Here is a 23,817-nt window from a genome sequence, read left to right on the forward strand (position 1 = left end):
GTTTGTCATTGCAAATTTCACTTTAATGCTCCGATTACATTATGACATTCTTGCAAACTGAATGGCACTAATGACTTTCATTATTATTTACACACTTCCTTAATTATAAGGCTCTCCCTCTCATTCACAACATGTTCTCCCTCATAACCCTCCGATATAAAGTTAATGAATTTTAAACTTTCTATTACATAAAAGCTCGTGATTAATTACCCAGCTTCCTGGTCTCTTTATGAGGCCCAATGCAGGCCTCTCCTGCGGTGTTGTAGCAAAGGGGAATAAGTATGCAACTTTTATCCCCTCCTCGGTGAAAGCAAATAGAGAGATAAATAGAGTAGCTTTCTCTTTAAATCAATTTAACTGAAAACAAATATACATCAAACCATTCCTCAGGAGAAATCTAAATCTCTCTATATTAGCAACATGTAGTAAACAGGATAATAATGCCTATTATTATCATCTTTAATTTTTCATGACAACAGTTTTTTAATCTAGTTCAAGTAAACGAGGCAGTGGAAGTAAAAAACATGTGGCTTTCACTTAAGACACCTGAGTGTTATACGCTGTATCGCCAAGATCAACTATTCATGCGTTTTTAATTATTTAAAATACTGGACTCCTCCGCTGATAAAAAAGACAAGACAAAAGCCCAAGGTTGCTCCACACCAAATGAAGGGCAGCTGTGACAAATATAAATTACTGCACTTTACACTGACAAAGGTAACAGAATAAACCAGAGCCTAGAAGACTTTGAAAGACACTTGAGGGGGAGCAGCCTAGCAATGAAATTCAGAGCTCAGTACTTAAACTGCAGCCTATACCAGCGCCTGCACAAGCTGCATGCGTCTCAGTGCCTGTGCTGCCAACAGCAATTGGATTCTTGCAGACAAATTTAAATTTGCTGTCAGCCGAGGGGAAAAAAATGGGTTAATTAAAGTATAGCTATTCCCATCCCATTTGCTTGCTGGAAACTTGACCTTAAGATTATCGAGTACCTGTGCATATGAAAAACTTATTTCCTGCCAACCCAACGGGAGTTTCCTTTTATGCCTTTCTCCTGTTAGTAAAGAAGGGAGCCAATATCTATGCAAATACACACATAATTCGAATATGAGTATAGTCCCAGTTGGGACTAAAGCACATCCTGTCCTGTTCTGACTGAATCAATGTCTGGCTAGGTATAAATGGCACACTCACTGACACCAAGCAAGGGGACACTTAGTAAGAGGAAGATTCATTTGCCAAAGCTGTTTACTTATGTATTACCTTTATATTAACTCCTACTTCTGATGTAACAGAGAAAGAAGAAATAAAATTGGGTTTGTTGTGAAAAAAGCTCCTTCAGCTTCTTTTTTTTTTTTTTTTTTTTTTTAATACTGTAAATTTCTAATCACTTGCCAGTGTCTCAGAAAAAATCTGGGAGCAAATTAAAATAAGTAATTCCCTGAAGGTTCAATATAATGGAGTGGCCTTTGCGAGGTGACACACTGCTTTGGTCTGCTTTCAAACACCTCTTGATTCATATGGCAACTATGCAGTCCTAGCAGAGCAAACAACTTAAAAAGAAAGTTTCTGAGGGCCTAATTCATGACTCAAAGAGTAGACTGGATGATAATCCTGCTATCTTCAGTTAAGATCACATTCCAAGGCTGCTGCTTATCAGAATTTGAATTACGTAAATTCTGAAACTCTCTAGCATCAGAGGATGTCTTGCAGTTTAAAACAATAACAGCCACCACCATTGCCTTAAAGGAATGAGAAATCCATCCTTCCATTCTCTTTAATCCTATCTTGTCACACATGTCTGAATGTGAAAGACATTTTGGACAGAGCCTGTTAGGCTTTCACAAGGGGCCTGATTATACTCTTCAATCATATTTTTGTGCCCATCAAGAAATGTCAGAACAATTGAGAGTCAACTGAATGCATGTACACAAAAAATCCTTTGAATAGGGTAAGAAAAGCCTAAGATGCTCTTGAATGATTGGTTTGTGACCCTAATTTCTGTTTTACTTATGGATAGTTTACATGGTAGATAATCTTCCTTGAAATACAGTTGGATAATGAACCTCAGTCAACATCTCTCCATGTAAGAGTGTTTCTGTTAGATACATTCCTCTGGAATGCATTTGCCAGTATTATCTAGAAATAATTGTACTCTAAAGAAAATGATGGAGTCCTTGGACTGCTTAATGTACTTCACTGTTAACAGCACTTGAAAGAAGAAATGAGACATCACAGAGCAAGATACAAACATAATAAACCAGCTGAGCCAACCCTCGTACAAAGATGTAAGGACTACTAGAGAAGGCTGATAGTTATGTCAGAAGAGATAAAATTAGTTGCAGCTTTACAAGTAGTATCACGGTTTGAGGTTACAATCCTAATTCTTACTTCTAAGGCAGAGCAAGCTTACAGTCCATATAGTATGACAAGTAAAACACAAGTGTACCTTACATGGCATTAACCTTATACTATATAGTTATTCACAGTAATTTTGTTTATTGTAACTGTTATGCTTGGAAATTCTGTTTAAGACAGTTAAATATGCTTACATCACAACATTGTCTTGAAAAGGAATTAGCAGATCTTCTGAGATTCCTTATGAAGAAGATGAGGTTTATTAAACAATTTGAAAGTGAGATAGGCACGATGGGCAGGAACCTTGTTACATATCTGTGACTCTACAGGGGGGCTTGTGATGAACTGATCTGATGGTCACGTGAAGCGTGGAACTTCCTTTTGTCTCATCTCTTCTCTGAACATTCTGAGAGCTTTATAGCTCACCTGTAAGTGACACAGAGAGAAGTGCTGCATACTCATAGGGACATGGTGGAGAGAAAGGTGAGATGTCACTACAAGAAGTAGTTGGTGGCAGTGGGGAGTAATCTGCTGCAGCTTGTTCTTGCAATTGGTTTTGTTGTTACATGCTATGAGATCTCCACAGCTCAAGAAAGATGAGCCATGCATCACCTGCGAGAGCTGCATGTGAAGCAACATCATTAAGCAGGAGTTACGTCTTGCCTTCAAATATGAAGGCTCTCATCCTGATTCTGCCTTTAATTTAGTGCCTAACTTTGAGCAATTCAACCCATTTCCCAATGCCACTGATTATCCTTTACACCTGTTTCTTCTGATCTTTCCTGTGGCTATTGTAATTCCAGATAAAGGACTATCCATCACTGAAAGTTTACATAATGGCAGTCTGCAAAAATAAAGCATCCTACGTCCTAGTCTGAAAATAGCCTCATTGAAGACAACAAGAATTTTACATTGATCACAGCAGCAATCTCGGTTGCCAATAACATCATCTGTATGTATTCTTCTGAAATGTTTGGTATCGATCAACACAGTTTTTAAAAAGCACAAACAATAAATTATTCATTTTGATTTATAAAGCAGTTAGTATTTATCACAGACAGAGCACTTCTACACAAGTCAGAATACTTCAGGAAAAAAAAAAAAAAAAAAGCCAAAAATAAACCAGATCAGATTTTCCCTGTATTATAACTGTAATTACTTTCCTATATACGTAAACCAAAGTGGGAATCTCTTTCCTGAATTACCTAAGAAAAGAGACAAGCCTCGCAGACCAAGAAAACCATTGAAACCCATTAAAGAAAGTGTCTTCAAGGAAAACATCTCACTAATAGCTTCCATGTGCTAAAGGCAAAAGCGCCCCTGTCTGTTTCTAATGCAAGTCCATTGGACAAATGCTAGTAAATGTGTAGGAGTAAAATTACAATTATAATTCACAAATTAAAAATTTTGATGGAACTGCACATCACTCGAGGACCTAGATGAATTTGATTCTGGGCAACTCCTAGGTTATTATACCCTGCTACAAAGAGAAGCACACAGTAAGAGATGAATTTCGGAAAAAAATAATGTGTTGCATTATCTTAGCTGCAAACTCTTAGCTGCACAACTAATTTCTTCTTGTGTGAATAATTCTTACTATTCATACAATGCTTGCATTTTTCACGTCTTGCTTTTCTTCTGCCAAAAGCTGGCATCTTTTGACTGCAGGGATGGGGCAGGTACCCAGCTTTGCACGCTTGAGCATTACAGCCAAAATCAGTGCACTTATTTCCAAAACAGCAGCAGGAGGATCATAACATGGCCACCACAACCCCCTAAATAGCAGGGCTCTTTTCTTTTAACTTCTGTACTGTTACAGTTGGTGTTACAGCTGAAAGTTTCATCATGGTGAAAACGGAAAAGAAACAAACAGCATCACCTGTATCCAAAGATCTCAGATTGCAGGAAAGACTCCACAGAAGAGGGATCTCCAGCAAAAGACCCTTCGCCAGGGACAGTCAGCCCTTCAATGGGTCTAGGAGAGGTGCAGCCAGGTTCCACCCCTTTGGTCACACAGCTGAATCGCCTTTACCTGTGCTCCCAAGGCTGACTCAGTGCTTGCCTCAGGTGAGCAATCACTGGTTCAGGCCATGACTCAACAGTTCCCATACAAGTACCCAGGAACTCTTTCTAAAGTGAGCATTTCTCCAGCATCCCCTGTAAGTTTTATGTCAGTTTCTGTGCTGCGTTTTGTTTTTGCTCCTCAGCAAACACGGTGGTAGTTGGTAAATCCAGACATCCATTTGAGAAAATGAGCAGAATTAAGCAGTGTTTCAATTAAAGTCTTCTCTGTGCCTATAAAAAAGGTAGCCAACAGCTGCTGTGTCCACATCTCTAGAAGATGCTCTGCTTAAAGAGAAAATCAGATTTTCCAGTGATGCTGGATTTCACTCAGCATGCCTCGTAGGTCCTCAAGACTCATGTTTTGTACTTTCTGCTTCTTCTCTATCACCATAAAGAAGTGCTTTACCTCTAAAAAAATTAGAAGATCTGTCAGACTCCATTTGCCCTTCCATTCCTCCATGTTGCCATCCTGTGCCCCATGCACCCCTCCTTTCTCCTTTTACTTCTCCCTCTCTCCATATTCATGCTGGAGGATATACCACGACGAGGTTCTCTAATCAATCGTCTGACTCATTGCCTTATGGTAGAATATTGCCATGGCTAATGACTAATATGACTGCAGGATTTCCAAATGTCATCTTACCGGATCTTACAGATTGCCTATTAACTATTTCTTAGCCTTACCGGGATTAGTAGAGTAGTAAAATAAAGCAATATGATTTAGCACAGTAAACTCATTTCTTAGCAGCTGATTTCCAATTATAGGTGTAGCCCAAAATAAGACAGAATAGGACGTTACATTTCCTAACTGAAAAACAGTTTGCAAGCAGCTTTTCTTTATGATACTCAAAATTTTCATCCACACAATGAATAGCAAAAAAAATAGAGGATGAATCTAATTCTTGAGAGATGGCAATTGATATTTACATGCATACTGTGATTCACTAGAAAAGAAATGTGTGAAACTCCCAAGGCAAACAAATACTGTTAGATGCATTTTGTTTGTTGATTTTTGTTCATGCATACCAAACATTTTTTCTTCCACATTACAGTCTTTTGGGGAGAAAAGGAGTCGCACAGCACATTTTCTTTCTGCAACTCCTGCATCCCTGCAACTGAAGCTAATATTTTTCTTTTGAGTTAAATGCAGTTCTTTGATGATGGCGACTTCAACTGATGTGAAAACAACATACTTTGAATACTGAGACTTCTCCACACTGATAAGGGATTAATCCAAAAAGCAGTAACAGTGATCGCGAGGAGAGCTGGGGATGAATTTAAAATCTGACAATGCACAGACAATGCTGGGCTGAAATCCTAATAGTGTCTAAACACATCTAGCATTATTTAGACACATACATTGCTTCTGTTTTTCTTTCCTTACAACACTCAATTGCATAGTATGGAACAGCAGACATTCTCACTCTTTTGCATTTTCCAATTGCTATGCTGTCATGAACAAAGAACTTGCTAATCAGAGGATTTGGGTACTTCCTCTGGGCAATCAGCTGTTACATTCCTGCAGTTGGACCATTTCTGAAAGCACAATTATATTCTACTAGTTCTCCTGAACATAACCAATTCCAATATTTCCCAGGTATCGCTTCACAAAAACATGTTGATACCTTCTTGATCAACTCATCACCTCTCCGCTGAAAATGAAATGACATCGACGTGAAACAAACACCCTTAGAGCTTTAATGAAAGGGGTGAAGGGCTTGGGAGCGTTAGTTCTTTGTTGCTGAGTGAATTAACAAGCTGTATTGTCTGCAGTTTAAAAGAACAGAGCCTGTAGCTAGAGGAGACAGCGTCAAAATGGGAAGGGTACTGTAAAGATTAGTGTGTTAGAAAACTAATGAATAATGTCACACGACCTTAAACTTGCTAATCTCATTGAGACAGCTTGTTAGATCATCAGATTGCCCAGCTGAGAAACCTGCTTCCATTGCTGCTGTGCTTGTGGTGTCAAATCCAATTACTGTTTCTTCAGATGACTTCTCATTCATCAGGAAATGCAACTGGGAAAAAAAAAAATCCACAAACAGAAGAAACACACAAGATAGGTGCTAGTGACACCCGCAGCTCTGTTCCTTTCCCACAGCCCTGCAGGCTTTAGCTTCTCTAGCACATAGCTTCCACCTGAGAAGCAATGAGGAGCTCCAGTATCAAACACCATATTAAACACCATAATAAACGACACAGTGGAAACATTTCCACCTGAACCAGCAAAGATTTACTGGCAGCCCTCAACTCAGCTGCAACAGGGTCTGGCCTCCTTCTTTCTGCCAGTTTTTCAAGTTCATTCTGTATATATATGGGTTGTTCTTTTTTTTTTTTTTTTTTCCAAAGCTGGGGATGCAAATGTTACCATTGCTGACCCCAGCCTGTTGTTTCATCTTGGCACAGTCTCATCAGCATGCCTGAACTCATGATACAGTAAAAGCCTCTTCATTACCAACATTTGCCCCAAATCCAGCACCTTCTAGAAGGAGGCAAAATTCTGGCAGATGGGATGAAATCAGAGCATTTCTGAATTTGTGCTGCTGATTTCACCTGAGCCTCATTTTTAACAACCATCTTTACAGGAACATTATACAACACTGGGTAAGGTTTAAAAATTGCTCATTTCATGGTATGTAATGAAAAACTTCTATCTTAGCTTCATGCGGTGCACCTAATAAACTGTTGTAGAAAACTGCTGAAATATTAGTGCTATTAAGTTGTCTCCATATTTAAGAGTAAACATTGCAGTAGTTTGTGGTTTGTGGTTTTGGTTTTTTGTTTTTTTTTTTGACTCAAATGCAAAACTTTCCAGTTGTTGAGTCTGTAGTGACATTTTCAGCGCTCCCAAAACTCTATGAGATGAACCTGCAAATTTCAAGTAGTGAAATCAATATGATTTGAGAAACACTATATTAAAAACTTACATTTCAGGCCCGTCATCCTCACAGAGCTGACACTTAGCACATACTCAGTCATCATCTTATTTATCATTTTCCTACTGTGTGAAAGAGCTCCTCATCTTGTTTTGGCTGCGGACTGTCCAAGCATACTATTAAACCCCTCACTTAATAAGATAAGCAGTTTTGAATGGGATTTAGAACTCTAGGTGCAATGCAGTCAACATCAAGCACTGGCATAAATCTCTTGCAGTAAAAGTCATGTTTCCCATCAGAAGGGGAGAAAGGGGTTCTTTGCTTGTCTTTAGAGCAGCCACAGCTCCTTATAACAAAGGTTCTACACTCAGGAATATGCTGGTAATTAACTTGGGATGCTGTTACAGAACCCTACTGAACTGATATGCAGTTGATTTCTTTCAGATTATCTGGCTGCTAAAAACCTGATGTTCAGTTTCTCATCTGTTATACAATTGATTCTTTATTCTGAGTCATTTGGTAGCCTCTAAAAATAGTTCATTCTTCTTGAATTAGCAGCACAATGTTATAGATCATGTAGACAGAAAAGCCTTTCTCTTTCCTGCTGCATAGCCAAAGTGCTACAGGGCTCCAGCATCAGAAAGTCATTGCAGTGTATCATAACTCTAACAGATGTTACTGCAGGCCACTTTGAGAGCTAGAAGGAAAATAAAAGAAGGAAAAGGAATGGATTACAGGTTAAAACAATTCCTAGGCTCCACAGTAAAACACAGTGTGCATAAAGGTGGGCTGTGAGTTAAAAAATACATTTATTGCAGCTTACTGCTGGGGCACAGTAACTAATTTTTCAGTTCAGTACTCAGCTCCTTTAATGCACCTGAAGCAGAAGGTGATAGCATTCTGAGAAACAGAGGAACTATCTGCTGTGCAAACAAACCCCTGTTTCTGATAGAATCAAAACTTCAAGTTCCAGATCTCCCAGTGATGTCCAGCAGATTCAAGTCCCAGGAACAGAGGAATACACTCATTTACTGTGCTGTGGTACTACTAAACTATTAGCCAGTATTCAGCAGATGTTTTTTTTCTAGGATTACTCCCTCAGGTAAATTAGATTATCTTTTGTTTTGCTTTTTTAGCTACGTGATATGTCTCAAGAGAATTTTTTTCAGTAAAAACACTTGAAATCAACTCAGCAAGCTGGTGAAATGAGAAACAGCAGCTGGGAAAACTGGAGAAGTCCAAGTAAAAGTATGTTTTAAAACATGATTTAATCAAAGGCAGACAGGATCAGTCATGAAGTTAGAAAAGACTTTCAAATGAATGACAAGCCACTGTTAACCAGCCAAGCTTTGCTGAGAGAACAGACCAATTTGTCTGAAAACAAAGAAGAGAAACGTGCTGGAATGTCATGCGTACAATATAATAACAATCACTGCAATTAATGCACGAAAGAAGAAAACAAACTGATATTTTTTGTTGTTGCAGTTTGCGGGAAACCCTGGCATTTTCCATGGAATGCTCGATAAAAAGAAACATTTAGTAACTCTTATCTCAGATTCCCCTTTCTCTTCTTGTAGGGGGTCATATTATTCATGAGATGTAATACAGACTATAACTCATTGTTGAGAAGGCAAATAGGTTTGTTTTCCTTATCCATTTCAGGCCTTTCTGTTTGTTGCTATTATTTGAAAATCAGTTGCCATGGGAAAGTTTTCTCACCCTACCCTGTCTGCTCATTTTTGCAAAGCGCTAGGAACATTAATCTCCTTTTTCCTCCTTTGTTGTTCTGTCAAAAGGGACTTCAATGGAAGAAAGCTTAGTCCATTTCTACCTTTACACAGGGAGAGCCTTCGCAGTAGGGCTGGAAGAAAGGATTGCTTTACAGACTCTCCTTGAGAATTATAACGTGGTCAAACCTCCTCTACTGTCTGGACTGAGAGCATTAGCTGGATGAAGCTCCTCTGCAATAAGCTGCCTTTTCCTACAGGCTACCAGCTCAGGAAGATTAAAGGACTGCAGAAGCGAAGGAAGTTACAGTAGTCTTCTTGTCCAGCATCTTCTGTGGACAGCTAGTAACTTTAGTCCCTACAGCATGCTATATCCTAGTTTCAGGAACAGTTACAACTGAGAAATGTGTTTTCTTTCTACGTAGAAACTTACAAAAATAATGTGCTTCCTGAGATCTGCTGTCCCACTGTTAGGGAAAAACGTTTTTTCTTGAGTTGAAGGCAGCTATGTTTCCTGTAAAGGAAGAGAGATTTGGGAGACACACGCACATAGAAAAACTTAGAATTCACCACAGTAGATCTGACCCTACTAGGATAATGAAATGAACTAAAGGAAATAAACTAACAACTGCTTTCTAGCACCAAACCTCTGACATTTTTCCATGTAAGTGACCAACATTCAAGTTCATGAAGTCTGCTAATAGCAGACTTCTAATATCAAGTAGAAAAGCACTTCTTTTCTAATGTTCAGTGTTCCCATTTATATATCTCATAGATGCTGCAGTACAGAAGTTCCTCATCTACCTGTTTGCAACCATTTATTGCTTTATAGACTTCTGTGTCTCCACTAAGTCTTTTTATTTATAAAGTAAACAAGTTTTTCATTTCATACGAGAGCTTTTCTATGCCTTTATTCATCACTGTCATTCTTTCCCCAAACTCCCTCTAATCCCACAGAATCCTCTAAAATAGTGACCTGTTCTATTCCAGGGGAAAGCATCATTCTGAACTAGTAACAACATGTCAACAATTATTTTTATTGTTCCAAATTACACTCCCAATGTACCCTAATTCATCGCATTCCTAATTAATAACCATAGATGCACACTGCCAATAAGCCTGCATTTGTACATCCATTTTACCATCCTATTACTGTTAATAAAAAAGTCCTACGAGGACTGGGTAGCAGACAAAAGACCTTTTTTTGAAAGATTGCCAAAGATTTCAACAGCCCACTTCAAAACAAAGCTCTCAAATATTTGAAGGTAGAAATATGGGACAAAGGGTGCACAAACCACACAGAAACAAAAGCCTCCACTCTCTCCCTAGGCTCTCCCCGGTCTCCCCATGATCGTGAGGCCAACAGTAGCTCAGATGTAGATCCTAGATTGAATCAAGGCACGCCATCAAACTCCCCTTCTCTTCTTTCTGTAATAAAGACTAATAGATCATTGACATGCAATTTTCTTTTTTGAAGAACAGATTCAAGAGCTTTTCTCAGGCTTCCTAATACTTCATTATACGGCTTATAATATATTTTATTTTCAGCCCAAATATTTCAATCCGATGCTTTCTTTGTCCATATACCTGTATATATACATTAATACTGAATATAGAGAATTTGGTAATGCAGTAAGATTTGGATATAACCTTCCTAAAAACACAATTTTAAGATAAATGGTCTAAATGGCCTTTTGTTGAGCCAGTTTACTTCAGGCAATTAGAAACCAGTGAAATTTGTAACGATATAAAGCCAAAACCATTTCTAATAACCTGATTGTATGCTAAGCGTTCTTTGCTTTGTTATATTTTCACATTACAGTTTCCTGCATTTTTCACTTCTTTTGTTTCATTCTGTGAGGCAAAAGATGAAAGGAAAATGAACTTACAGTACAGACGGAGCTCGAGTGAAGCAGTTGATTGTCTCTGGAGAGAGTTGTTGTGAAAACTCTGGTAGTTTTCAATTGTTTCATGCAATCTAATTATTGTATAACGGCATTTAAAAATGTTGTGTGTATAATCATGGTCTATGTATTACACAGTTAAAGTTGGAGGAACATGTAAAACAACTTAGGAAAAAGACCTGACGTGAATCTAACACGCCTTTATTTTACACTTTTTTAAGATTTACTGAAACACATTCTTCACCAAAGGCAGTAATACGAATAGCAACTCAGTTGAATGCGCGTGGAAGTATCTGAAGGCTGCAATCTCCCCTAAAGAAATGTGTGGAGAGTATTCCACTCAACCTTTTGTGGTTTTAGATAAAGAAGGCATCTTTTGTTTACTTTTGGATAGTCAAACCTTTTGGCACAAGGCCACACTGCAAGGCTTGCACGTACATATGTGTGTGAATATATACACACAAACACATGCACAAATGCAAGCTAGAAACTCCCCCTCCTTATCTTGCTTAGACACATCATCCCAGGCATCATGGAACTGTTTGGTGCTGTTGCACAAATGCCTCACTATCTTATCTTTCCCATTCAGAAAGAAACCCCAGTTCTGTGGGTCCCCAGACACGGGGAGTGCAGAACAGGGATTACCTGGAGCTTCTTGCACAGGGCTCTGCAGTGTGGTCTCAAGGACAGGAAACTCTGATTCTTAGTGATTCTGAGTGGAAGGCTGGCAGCCATCCTCCTGAACTGGTAAACTAGTCAATTGTGGCCTACACTATCAGCTGGAGATTTTGCCATACAAGTGAAAGTCTTCTCTCCTTCCTCCTGCTGTAAAACTAGGCCTAGGCAGGGTAGGAAATGTTGATGTATCAGACACAGAAAGAGCATTAGAAGCATGAGTCATACTGTTGGGATGCAGGTCTGGACCTACTTTTAAATAGCCACCTCTTTTATTGTTACCTTTTAAAGAAAAGGATCACAGTTTGTCAAAACTGTGCAAGAGTTTTAGCTTCCATCAGTCTTAAAAAGTTCAAGACACCAGACATTATAACAAATTTTCATAGCTTTTAAATAAACTGTTTTGTCTTTAAACAACTGTTGCTCAAATATATCTCTTGTACTTTTCAGAATTAAAACATGCTCAGGTATCTTCAACTATATTAAAAGGTATCTTTTCTCTTCATCAGAATTGCAAGAAGCTGGAAAATCCATTTTCTACCCAAATCTGCCCCAAACACTGACTGAGCAAAGAATGTGAGTTGATGAGATTGTGTATCATTTAACTTTCTAACACACCTCACTAGATATTTCCTGAAAGAGGCAGAAAAGCTGGCTGGAACTGTGTATCTCAGCAGGGTTTTTCCCCTTCCATTTTGCTTCGTGAGAGCAAAACAATATAAGGAGGCTATATTCAAGGAGGCTGCTGAGTTATTGAATTGTCAGTTAACTTCTATAACACAAAACCTTAGAAAATAAATCATATCAATATTTTGGCCTGCAGTAGTCTGAGTGTAAGGTCACAGCACATCCAGCATTGTATCATAATGACTGATTGATGATTTCTTTAACAACAGAACTGTAGACATCAATACACAGTTGGCCGCACAGATTCGCAAAGAATAGACTCTTACAAAAAAAAAACAAACTGCTGCTGTGATCTTCAGTTTCTGGTATTGACTGGTTTTAAAATGATATCAGATAATGGCTTAATCATAAATAGAATATGTAATTGGACACCTGTCCTAATCATCCCCACTATCTTATAAGTAACGTAATAGGATGTGCAATTGCTGTTGATATCAAGATTTCTCTTCAGGCATTTTATTTCATTCTGATTCTGTCCACCATTTAGTTCTGCTGTTTATCCAAGTCTCTTTGTAAAGCGAGCTTTTTTTCTTTTTACAGCAAGGCAGATTTCTTTTCCAGTGTTTGCAATCAGCTGCTTTCAATTGCTGTTTGTTACTGATGTATTCTTAGTCACTGCTTTTTTTCATTCACTTCAATTTCCTTTTATATGCCTACGTGGGATCATTACAATGGTCAGATGCTAAAATATCAACGCCCTCCATTGGGAATACCTATAAAATATCTCTTTCCTGTTGCAAATCACTATCCTGGCATCAGGAAACACAAACTCAGGACTCAAAAGCACACATACAAAAAGACATACATAACCAAAGACGCCAAGACAATAACTGTACTCTAGGCAATAATCAATCTTTTAAAGATCTCTTGGCACTTTTCAACTACTGGTACACGCATTCATCTGCCTGCAACTTGTCCAGAAAGAGGTGCTGCACCTAGGAGAGACCTATGAGCAAAGAGGGGGTTGTCCCATGAGACCCACAGCTAGGTAGATGTCTCATAATGTGTGGGGCAGTGGAAAGAGGGGCTGAGGTTTGAGGATGAGGGGCTGAGGATAGCATCCTTGGCCATGGGGTTGGGATGAGGGGGAGCAATGCTAGAGGAATGTTGGCAGTAAGGCAGTAAGGATCTGTGCAGTCAGAAAGGCTTTGCTCAACACCCTGAATTCTCTGTACCTAAGGAGGAACCTCTTTGTGGGCTCCCAGTGTTTGCATTGTGGAATTAGGGGGAAAGAGCCAGGCAACTTTACTCAGAATCTTCAGTACACGTGAAATGGAGAAGGGACAGCTTGGTTGCCAGTGACAAGGAGAGGCAATAAGCAACAGAGAGAGAGACACATACATCTCATGTTTTTCCTCAACCCGTGTCACTTTTCTAACACCGTTTACCAAAAATCTTCATTTGATAGTAAAAACACATTATTCACCTATTTGTTGTGCCACGAGTACAATCTTACTTTTCAGAAAATGACAGCTTTTTATTTATTTCTATCTTTCTGCTGTGAAATGACACCTCCCACACTCACATACACACACAAAACAGTCTCCTGCTACTTAGATATAGCATGCCCTAAAATGTTAACTAATACTGTAAAAGTATTTCACTTCTCTGAGCAACCAAAAAGCATCAGAAGCTGATCCATTTTTTCCTCTCTTGCTTTCACTTTTAAGCACGTGTCTTTACATTTATAGCTAACTTAAGCCTACATCTCTATTTCATGATCCTTCCAGTTAAATTCCTAATCGATGTAGGTGGACCCTAATGCACAACATGCAGGGTAAAAAGAATAGATAGAACACTGAAGCAGTTGTAGCATACGACTACAGCATTTCATTTCCAGCTTACCTACTGAGAATATCCACATGTTTTGATTTCCCCCTGTTGCTCCCTCACTTCCAATGTTGCTTTTATTTTTTATTTTTTCATTTACTGGTTACTATTGTACACCATGCAGTAGTACAGTGACAAGAAGAAATTGCACCTGCTACATGAATTATGCATTCTCTTTTGCAAAATCACCCCCCCAAAAAAAAAGACATAAACAGCAAATGGTGTGCATTGAATGGTGATCTGAAAGTTACTTGATGTGGCTCACGATTCTTGCCAAAAGGAGTAGGCTTCATGGGAAAGGAGCACTGATAGCTGTTGACAGGAAACCCTAGCGATGCTCTGTGGCAGGAGAACAGACTCCCTAGATGCTGTTCCAGCAAAAAAAGAAGGGAAAAAAAACCTGCTACACATGAATTTTGCTGCCAAGTGTCAGAGGGTGCTGAAGAAATTTACAGATTACCTAAGGTATAAGAAAATAAAAAATGAAAGGTGATTTAAGGTAAGTTCTGAATCTAACGCATTGTAGACCACTACCGGCTGCCTAAACAAAATCTGGAATTTCCAGGGAAGCCATACAGAAGTTCAATGACAGATGATGGCCATTCATCACATAATGAAGCCTTCTGTGCTATCACATCTTACGCAAGATGGCAGCCTGTCAGGATAGTTCCTGACTGAATATAGATAATTTTTTTTTTCCAGAAAAAAAAGACAATTTTTAAAATATTCTATTAGATTTTCTTCCTCCTAGATGTTTTATTTGTCACCTAATTTTATTGTAAGACCCCAGCTCAGCTTTTCTTTGACTTTGCTTCTCAAACATTTGAGGACCAGAGACGACCTTCTGTATCACTGGAAAAAAGACAGTTATCAGTGGGGGAAAAAAAACCTGGAGGAAACTTTGGTGTAGCAACGATACCCATACACTGCCTGCTATCTCGTGTTGCCTTGCTTATTTCTCCCTGTCATCATGAGAGTCAGTGGGAGAAAATACCCAGGTGATTCTGATCTGGAATTAAAACCAAAGCATATCTCACTTTTAGGATAAAATTACTGAAGGCATTTTCATTAAAAGGAACAGTACATTATTATTCCTGGCATATCAACTGCTTTGCTTGTTTCTCTGAATCACAGGCACAACAGCAGCACTCTTCTCCTTGTGATCACATGATCACAGAAGAAATTAGAGCTATACGGAAGGAAGAAAGGGTTCAGAAGCTATGAAAAATGCTGAATGTTTCTGTTTGCTGTTTTATATTGCATTGGAGTTATTGTCTCCTTGGAAAACTAAAAGCTTTAAATTACTTAACTTGAGCAATCCGGACACATCTGGTTCTAAGAACCCACATACTGAGTGCCAACGTGCTATCAGTGTTTAATGAAAGCAGAAGGCCCTTTGTAGTTCAAACAACCTAACCAAGATTTTGAACTTAGGTTGGGAGAGAAGTTTAAGCACTTCATAACCGTATTAATCTTTTCTGCTGTGCTCCAACCAGTAACAGGCCATTCAAGAGCATCTCCTTAGCACTGACTTGACACAGGAGGTGAGAATGTCCATGTTTGCACATCTGCTCCTTTTTATGCTTGAATTTGATGTCATGAGATTTTCTTTCCCCTCGTGTAACTCACATTCCTTTGTGTTTCCCCATAAACTGAACTCCACAATCACATGAAAAAGCCTGGATCGACCACTATTTCTAATCATTACTGTCAGCTAAGAGACTAAATGAAAGTATATGATGTTTGTCAAAAGCATGGTTCAGGGAATGAAAAAAAATCAGGGAAAGAAAGAGACAGAGGTATCAGTCACAGTTCACAGCGCATCATTATGAAATTGTCTCATGGCCAGCACTACTTGTAATGAAAACAGTTTATTACAAAACAGTCTACAGCAAGTCTTAGTGTTCATGCTTAGAATAAAGGGTAAGCTTGGACTACTTTTTTCCCTTTTTTTTTTTTTTTTTTTTGGAAAATGTAACAGTGAACCATAGAAAAAATATTTTGAGTGATGCTGAGAGGAGGCACATAAATAAAAAAATCACAGTCACTCTTACATGGAAAAAAAACTTGATCTTATGGAAAACCTTTCTGCAATTACACACGAGTCTGCACGTGCAGTGATGACAACTGTATGATGAACTGCAGAGAAGGACTGCAAACAGCACACTCACCTGCACCTTACTGAATACTTCACTCTCAAGACTGCTCCTAAACTCCAGCTTTCATAAACAGCTTCAAATGGCTCGGGGAAACCTCATTTTTCTGTGTGATACAGCTTTAAAGTTTTGAATCGTATGGTGACATACTAGCGCTTTGTGAATTACTCGCGCCATAAAATACATTGGATAGAAGGGATTCACCTTATAATTTTTATTCAGTATTATCATCTTAATCAATGATTGCTAGTGGCCTTCCACTCTACTCTTTGCTTTGAATGAAACAGTCTACTTACCGACTTTCCCTTGGCGCATACTTCGTTCAAGCTAGTTTGGAAATACCTGTTTTTCATTTTGAAAGTCTGTGGGATTAGAAGGTGGTAGTAACAATTTTAAATAACCTAAACTGAGGGTCAGTAATTTTTTTTTTAAAAGAGCTAAGGAGGCATTTGACTCGCTTAGAGAGTTTAATGCATTCAGTAGCATCTTTTATGTCCGATGCACATCTCCTACTGATTTCAATTGATTTCAATTGACGCTGAGAGTTCTCAAAAGCTGGTAGAGGTGAGACTCTCACTACCAACTGACAGACTGGTTTCAGTGAGTTGCTGCTGCAGCTGAAAGTCCTCTGGATATGCCTCTCAGCTTCCAGTTTTGGAAGCTTACCTGGAAGCTACTACATGCTCATCTGAGAACTAGGAGCAGCAAAGTACTATGGTTCTTATTCAGTGTCACAAACACATACAAGAAAAAAAAAATCATTGGATCCATGACAGAAGCAACCAGTGAAACAACAGTACTGCTTTCACGTGGTCAGTGGCTGAATCTCAGTGAAGGGGCAACATTTTCTGTTGAGAGGAAAAGTTCCCAGAACTATTCAAATGGGATTTTTGAAAGCTTCCTTGCCTTTCTCTTCTTTTAATTAATACTGCATCAGAACAACATAGCAGAAGCAGGAATAAAAGCCTTCAGGAAAGCATTTCACTATGATAATTTTCTTTTTCCATTTTCAGCTCTTCTCTACAATCCCTAATTTCTTTAACAGATGAGACAGGAAATCTGTAGCTAAACAGCACCCTTTGCTGCACAGTATCTATTTGTTACTGTATCAGATCTATTATTTGCAATGAATGAAGCATGAGTCCAGAGGGAAGAATTTGATCATGCAGTTAAAGGCTATTTTGCAAAGACTAAATAATTTATGTGCAGAGTGGGGAGGGTCTAATTAAAGTGACAGAGGCAAAGCCAATTCTGTCATTTCCTAGTGGAGGTCTAGTAGGTTAGTGCTGTTCAGGTGCAACAATGCTAAAAGGGAATTAAACGCACGCTTTTCTTGGAGAATGGGCTTTCTAAAAGCAAGGCTTATATTCAAGGTCCTTGAAGAAGCACTTCAGGTTGTTGAAATAATACATTTGCATGTATTCAAGTGCAATGCTTTGCTGAAAGCTCCTGATTGTGACCTTAACATTAATCTTGCCCCATGATCATTCCCCCTGTATAGCAGTCATTGCCTCAAACATAAGACTTGCAGCACAGACTCAGTCCTAACATGCTATTCATCATCAAATCCCAAAAGCAGGGAGCTTGGGACACTCCTTGTAGTACACAGACTGGTGCCATTTATACACTTATGCTTGGTCTTTTCACTTTCTCTAATATTTGACTCCCAGGTTTTCTGCAGCTTGCCTTCTAGTCCTGCAGATTCTACTCCATGATTCTTCTTCCACTCTTGGTGATCCAGAGAGCCCTGATCAGCTCACCTGTAATACCCTTTTTGACTGGGAAGGGACTGAGACCCACTATCCTCATCATCTGCAGTACGTGTGGGGGGCAGAGCTCTAGTTAAGCTGCAAGCCAATGTACGCCAAGCTCAGTTTTTATCTGAACCAAAAACAGAATGGCTTTTTCTTTGTTAAAGAGATCAAAACAATTTGGTCAAACAAAATACCAACAAAAGTAAACACAGCTGTTCAGTTGTCAGTAACTCGACCAATCAACCACTTCAAGTAACTGAAGACCAATTGAAAGTCTGTGCACATAATTAAACATGTTATAGGCAGCAACACTTATTGAAGAGCTGATAAAACACGTTATATGTTCTTGAGAAAACTAAGCCTTGCAAAAGACCTTCAGAGAAATGTGGCATGTATGATCTGTGCATGTCAGACACCTTTGAATATTAACAGCATGAGCCAAAATCTCTGTGCAGCGTATTATGACCCAGCAATGTCAAGACTGACTGTTTAAACACACTCTGTAGCTGTAGCTTTGGACAGGTAAATTATTTAGAGAATTTAGTGTACAAAATGCTGAGAAAGCAGGAGGAAAAATAGCTACTAGTTTCTTGCTATCTCTACTGCACGTCTGAGCAATAGCTGTAAGACTTGTAATTTTAGTGGATGCTCATGGGAAGAGCAAGACGCACATCTCCAAAACAACTGCTATTTTCAAAGATCTGATTCAGGTCTGTTGGGAAACGGAGCTTTTCAGGAAAGTTTTTCAGAGCGCTTCTTCCGTTTGCTTGGTTTTAGTAGGGAAGGAATATTCATCTTTTTGTATAGCTTTGTCCTTAGAAACAGCCAGGTGGCAATGCATGAAATTTCAATGATATTTAGCCCAAAGCATATACTTTGGAAAGTATCTATCAAGAGAGTGGAGTTAGACAGATCTGTGGATAACTGAAAGAAGAGTTTGTTTGTTTCTAAGGAGGGAAGAGTCTGGTTGTGCTACCTGCTCCATCCACAGCAGTATCTGAATGGATGTGACAGTGTCTGCCTATCATCTTCCAGCGTTGGCATCCTCCTGGTACAAGAAGCAGTTTCTGAAGAAAAGCTGTGAAAGTTTTAGGTGAGTTTTGAGGGCTGTACTACAGGTACTGCAGGTGTCACGAGTTCGCTCTCTGCTTTTTTTGACTGTCCAACATCAGAGAAACTTGGCGTGAATACAAACATGTGCACCCTTACTATCCCATAAATATGCCCATGGATCTGATGTAGGGGCCCAGAGGTCCCTCTTCAAACCTCGCTTCCACCCTGCTGTATTCGCTGTCTGCATTTACATACGGATCCATATCAACCACTGTCTAAAGGAAGATCTGTCACAAGAAGTTGCTTTGGTCTGAATCCTGATACTGGGAGGCTGTGGATGCCCCAGCCCTGGAAGCATTCAAGGCCAGGCTGGATGTGGCTCTGGGCAGCCTGGTCTGCTGGTTGGTGACCCTGCACGTAGCAGGGAGGTTGAAACTAGATGATCTTTGTGGTCCTTTTCTATTCTATGATTCTGTGATCTGTACAAACTTCTTGAAACTGCTGAATTAGGAAGCAACTGCTCCTTAGTACTTAATATTATATTTGATGCCTACTCATCTGTCTGGCTCTTCAATCTTGAAAGTGTAAGCAGGTAATTTTAATTTCAGCATAAAGAAGAAATGCCAGCAACCTCTATGTTATAACATGACCACAGGTTCCCCATCCCCTCAGGCTTGCTGACTGGTCATGCACAAGGCAGCAGGCGGGCTCCAGCTGAGCCAATTGGGTTTCTCCCCAAAATAAGCACTGAACTAGTTTGTGCCCTGCAGTTTTGCTAACTGAAGTGCAGCACTGGGGTCTGGCTCATTTGAGAACTTAGTCCGAACAGCAGTTTGAAAATTTGGCTCACGGTGTATTAGGGATGTAATATGTCAGCACTGGGTAATTACGGTGCTATTAAACCCCTTATTTTTCTTCCTACTTGAAGTAATGAGAGTGAAGCATACAAGATCTGACCATTACGTATTAATGATTAACAACTGTAAAGTAACTACTCAAACCTATCAGGAGCTCCATTTCACTTAAGGAGCTGTAACAGTGCTGGGTTAGCACTTTAGCATGAATGGTGCATTGATGGCATAAAATCTCCCTAACCAGTTATCTAAGGTCAGCCTTAATGGTACCATAAAATTACTATATGATTTCTTCAACATGAGGCAGTTTTTACTTCCTGAGAGCTATGCAAGTTTTCTGAGAGTGCATTTATACATTAAAGTATCTAATGGTAATAAATTAGCAAGAAACACATATTTGCCCAAATATAATACCAAGTCTTAAATTACATTCCAGTCCAATAACTCATTCTTATTTCAAAGAAACATTTCAGAACAGAGGAATAAACACAAACCAGAATATCCATTTACATATATTCTACAAATACAAGTGTGTATATATATTTCTATCCCCCTGATAAGTTTGAACTGACTTACGCTCTTCAAACTGGATTTAACTACATTCCCCTGTATGAAGGACTCTTCTCAGGTTCTTGACATATTAATCAATATTTCCATGTGTTTACAGGCAAATTGGTTAATTTTTTTTTTAATTAAACTGTAATTTAAAATGAATCCTTCAGTAAATTCAGCATCAGTAGTGTGCTGTCTCATCCCAAGTGATCTAATAACATAACAACCAATGGACTTCATATTTCCTGTATAATTAACACAGCCTTCTGCTGTGTCTACCTGGCTAGGATGAAATGGTCATTTTGTTTCTATTATTCTTCATTTCTAAAGGTTTCTTTTTCAGTACAGGACTACCAGACATCGGACTAACAATAATTGCACTCCCTCTATGCCAACACAAGCAGGTCACTTTACAATGGGCATCTTAAGTGAGGATAACGACCGCATGTTAGCAAAGGCCAGTCTGAGTAAAAACAATGGCAGATAGATGATGTTATGAAAACAGCAGCTTCTCTTCAGCTCCCAGGAAAAACAAATAACTTCAGCCTCTGCAGAAAAATAGACATTTAGCTATATATTCAAAAAAGCTATTGTAAATTTTACTGTTAATTCTCAATCTTCGTATAAAAAAAAAAAAAAGACTCTTTACAACAAGATTTAGTGTAGAATGTAGGCACAACGTGACTAAGTGCACTGCACAACAGTCTAGTGCCCGTGAATATAGGAGACTCGAATTTCTTACCTATTTCCCTTTTAGCATATCCTTAAATGAATGTGTCTTTTATCGTGCGCACAGATGGTGCAATGAGACTGACTGCAGTTCTGCTTTGATACAATTGCTGACAGCCACAATTTAAAAGCTAACTGGTGCATTGAGTGATCCTAAAATCTGCAAAAGCTCTTTTTCTCACTGAGGCAGTGCCTTTGCTAGTTGCAGTAGGAAGAAAGGAAGGATTTCACTTCTGAAAAAAAATACACTGCAGCCAGATTAAACGATCCCTCTGACAGCCAGCTCTGTAAACAAATGGATATTAAGAAGTTCATTACCCCTTAATGGCTGAACACAGAAGAGCTGAGAATGGCATACAACGGGCAACAGGCACCTTCCAAGCAGCCGGGTGCTTTTATTTCTGGCAGCAAGACAGAGGGTTTTCAGCTACTGTATTTCTTACTGAATATTTTTCCCCACCTACATTTCCATGAAGCTAGCACAGCATGGAATAGCAAAAAGCAGGAATTACTGTTATTAGTTTAGTAATCTGTGATGGAAGGTGACCCTGTATTTAAATGAAGAACACTGAAAACACTAATGGATTTTCCAGGTTTGTTTTTTTGTTTGTTTGTTTGTTTTTCTCCTTTTTTTGACACTTTGCTCTGCTTTGGCCTTTCTAGAAAGAAGTTAAAAATTAAATGTTAGGTTCCACCTTCCTCCCCTCCGCTGAAAATAAAATTACTAACGTAAATGCTAATTCCCATCACTCATAATTCAGAAAAGCAGGGCTAAGAAGAACAGAAGAGGAGTTACAAGCTTACATGAGCAGTTAGGCCTTGAGGGCTTTCCAGTTGACACATAATCCACCTAAACCTCAAAATACTAAATAGATCTGTTCAAGCTTTGGAGAAGTCAGGCTTGAGCTGACAGCTCACAACATTTAAGCCACAAAGCCGTCTGTGGGACCACAGGTCCACTCAACTCTGGTACACCACAAATTCCATCAAATGAAGTTTCCAGTTAGAATTTCTGAGGTTCAACGCGGATAATTCTGAGAGGCCAAGTTCACCATCCTAGGGATGCTCTTTGTAGCCCTAATCCCTCCAACCCAATCTGAGCTCATTTTCAATTTCATGGGTCCAATTGGCTCATATAGCTGAGCTTTAGGAAAGTCTGTGAAGTTGAAAATTGCCATTCTGCTGAATGCCTGCAAGTATAATGATATATGTATATTTCCATCTTTCTGCAGAGGGATGTTACTCACACATATTCTTTGCATATCAGCCAACCTGTAAACCATAAACAATGAATTTTTTGTGCCAAGAAAGCCACACTGCTGATTTTTTTTTAAATACATATTTTATATTTAAATATAACTCCAGCACACAGGCACCACAATAAATAGAAGCCAACACTCAGTAAGCATCAAATCAAATATGATGCTGAAAAGAAAACAATACAATTAATTTTTTTATTGCCTATTCATACCCCTCTCGCCCTCAGTTACTACATCTAATAACTTTTCCTTATCAGCTGAAGAAAAGTGAAACGTTTTTTACTCATTTAAAAGCCCACTGTCTAGCAGTGATATTTCCCTCTGCTTAACATTTAGAGAGTGCTATAAATATCCTGCTGTATATGACATTAACAAGTTGAAAAAGTTTTTCTTTTAAAATTGAGGGCCAAGTTTATCTTCCAGCGTACTTTAGAGACCGACTTGACTGCCTTGAACTGCTGCCTTTCTCCAATCAGCTCCCCACAGAAATGACACGCAGTCTAACCCCAGTCTCTCCTTGGTAAGACCAGAGTGCTCTCACCACGTGCTCTCACTCTTCTCCATGCCATACCACCAGAGTCACCCATCATGGTCTCAGCCCTGGGACAAGACCTCTGGGCCCACAGCCCTCACTCTCCTATGTGTGGATCCACTGAACTGCCACAGACGTACCCAAGATATTTCCACTCCTTATCTTGTTCCCATCTAGCCTCCAGAAGCCAGCTGTAATTAGAGTTTCTCAAGCTAATCTTCCTATGATAATATATCAGAAAAGTATGGATTGTGGGCTTAGTAAAGGGTCTCTCAGTAACGTCTTAGTCTCAGAGCAAACTCAGGGTTACCTAAAAAATAAGCAATCTGTCTTAAAGTACCCACTGGTCTTCCCACTGCTAGCTCCTACTGCCTTCTGACATCTCGGGCAAGCTGGCAGTAGCTGTATCATGATCAACTCAGTCTCCAAACTACCAGCTCTTGACACAACCCCTGACACAAGCCTGCTAGGATTGCTTCATTATTTATGAACGTGGCCATCTTATTTTTAATTTCCAAACTAGTTCACTTGCAGACAGGCAGTAGATGCTTCAGAGCTCGCAACTGGGATGCTATCTCCACATTTACGGAGGAGCTACTTATCCTGCGACATATTCTGCCTTACGTCTTGTTTTGCTTGACAGTTCCAAAATTAAACCAGATATTCTGGGAATCAGGTCAACATACGACTCATGAACTAGGATACAACAACAGCAATTCGGTCAAAAAATGGGAGCTTAAAATTTAGTTACAACAGCAATATCTGTAAAAATCAGCCTTAGTAGAAGCAAGGCAAAAAGTTTTCCAT

General features: G+C 39.1%; 1 protein-coding gene across 20 annotated transcripts in view; it reads right to left on the minus strand.

The window, feature by feature from the left end:
• ARPP21 (cAMP regulated phosphoprotein 21) overlaps positions 1-23,817 on the minus strand; it is a 193,436-nt gene that overhangs the window by 139,942 nt on the left and 29,677 nt on the right. The window contains exon 2 of one of the 20 annotated variants that reach the window (XM_042888335.1): positions 2,553-2,784. The exons of the other annotated variants lie outside the window; for them this stretch is intronic. The gene's annotated coding sequence lies outside the window, so the exon portion shown is untranslated. The remainder of the gene's footprint in view (positions 1-2,552; positions 2,785-23,817) is intronic. 20 annotated transcript variants of the gene reach the window in all.

Source organism: Lagopus leucura, unplaced genomic scaffold, assembly GCF_019238085.1.
Source record: "Lagopus leucura isolate 7727_CA_CO unplaced genomic scaffold, USGS_WTPT01 Super-Scaffold_100157, whole genome shotgun sequence".
In the NCBI taxonomy this organism is placed as follows: Eukaryota; Metazoa; Chordata; class Aves; order Galliformes; family Phasianidae; genus Lagopus; species Lagopus leucura.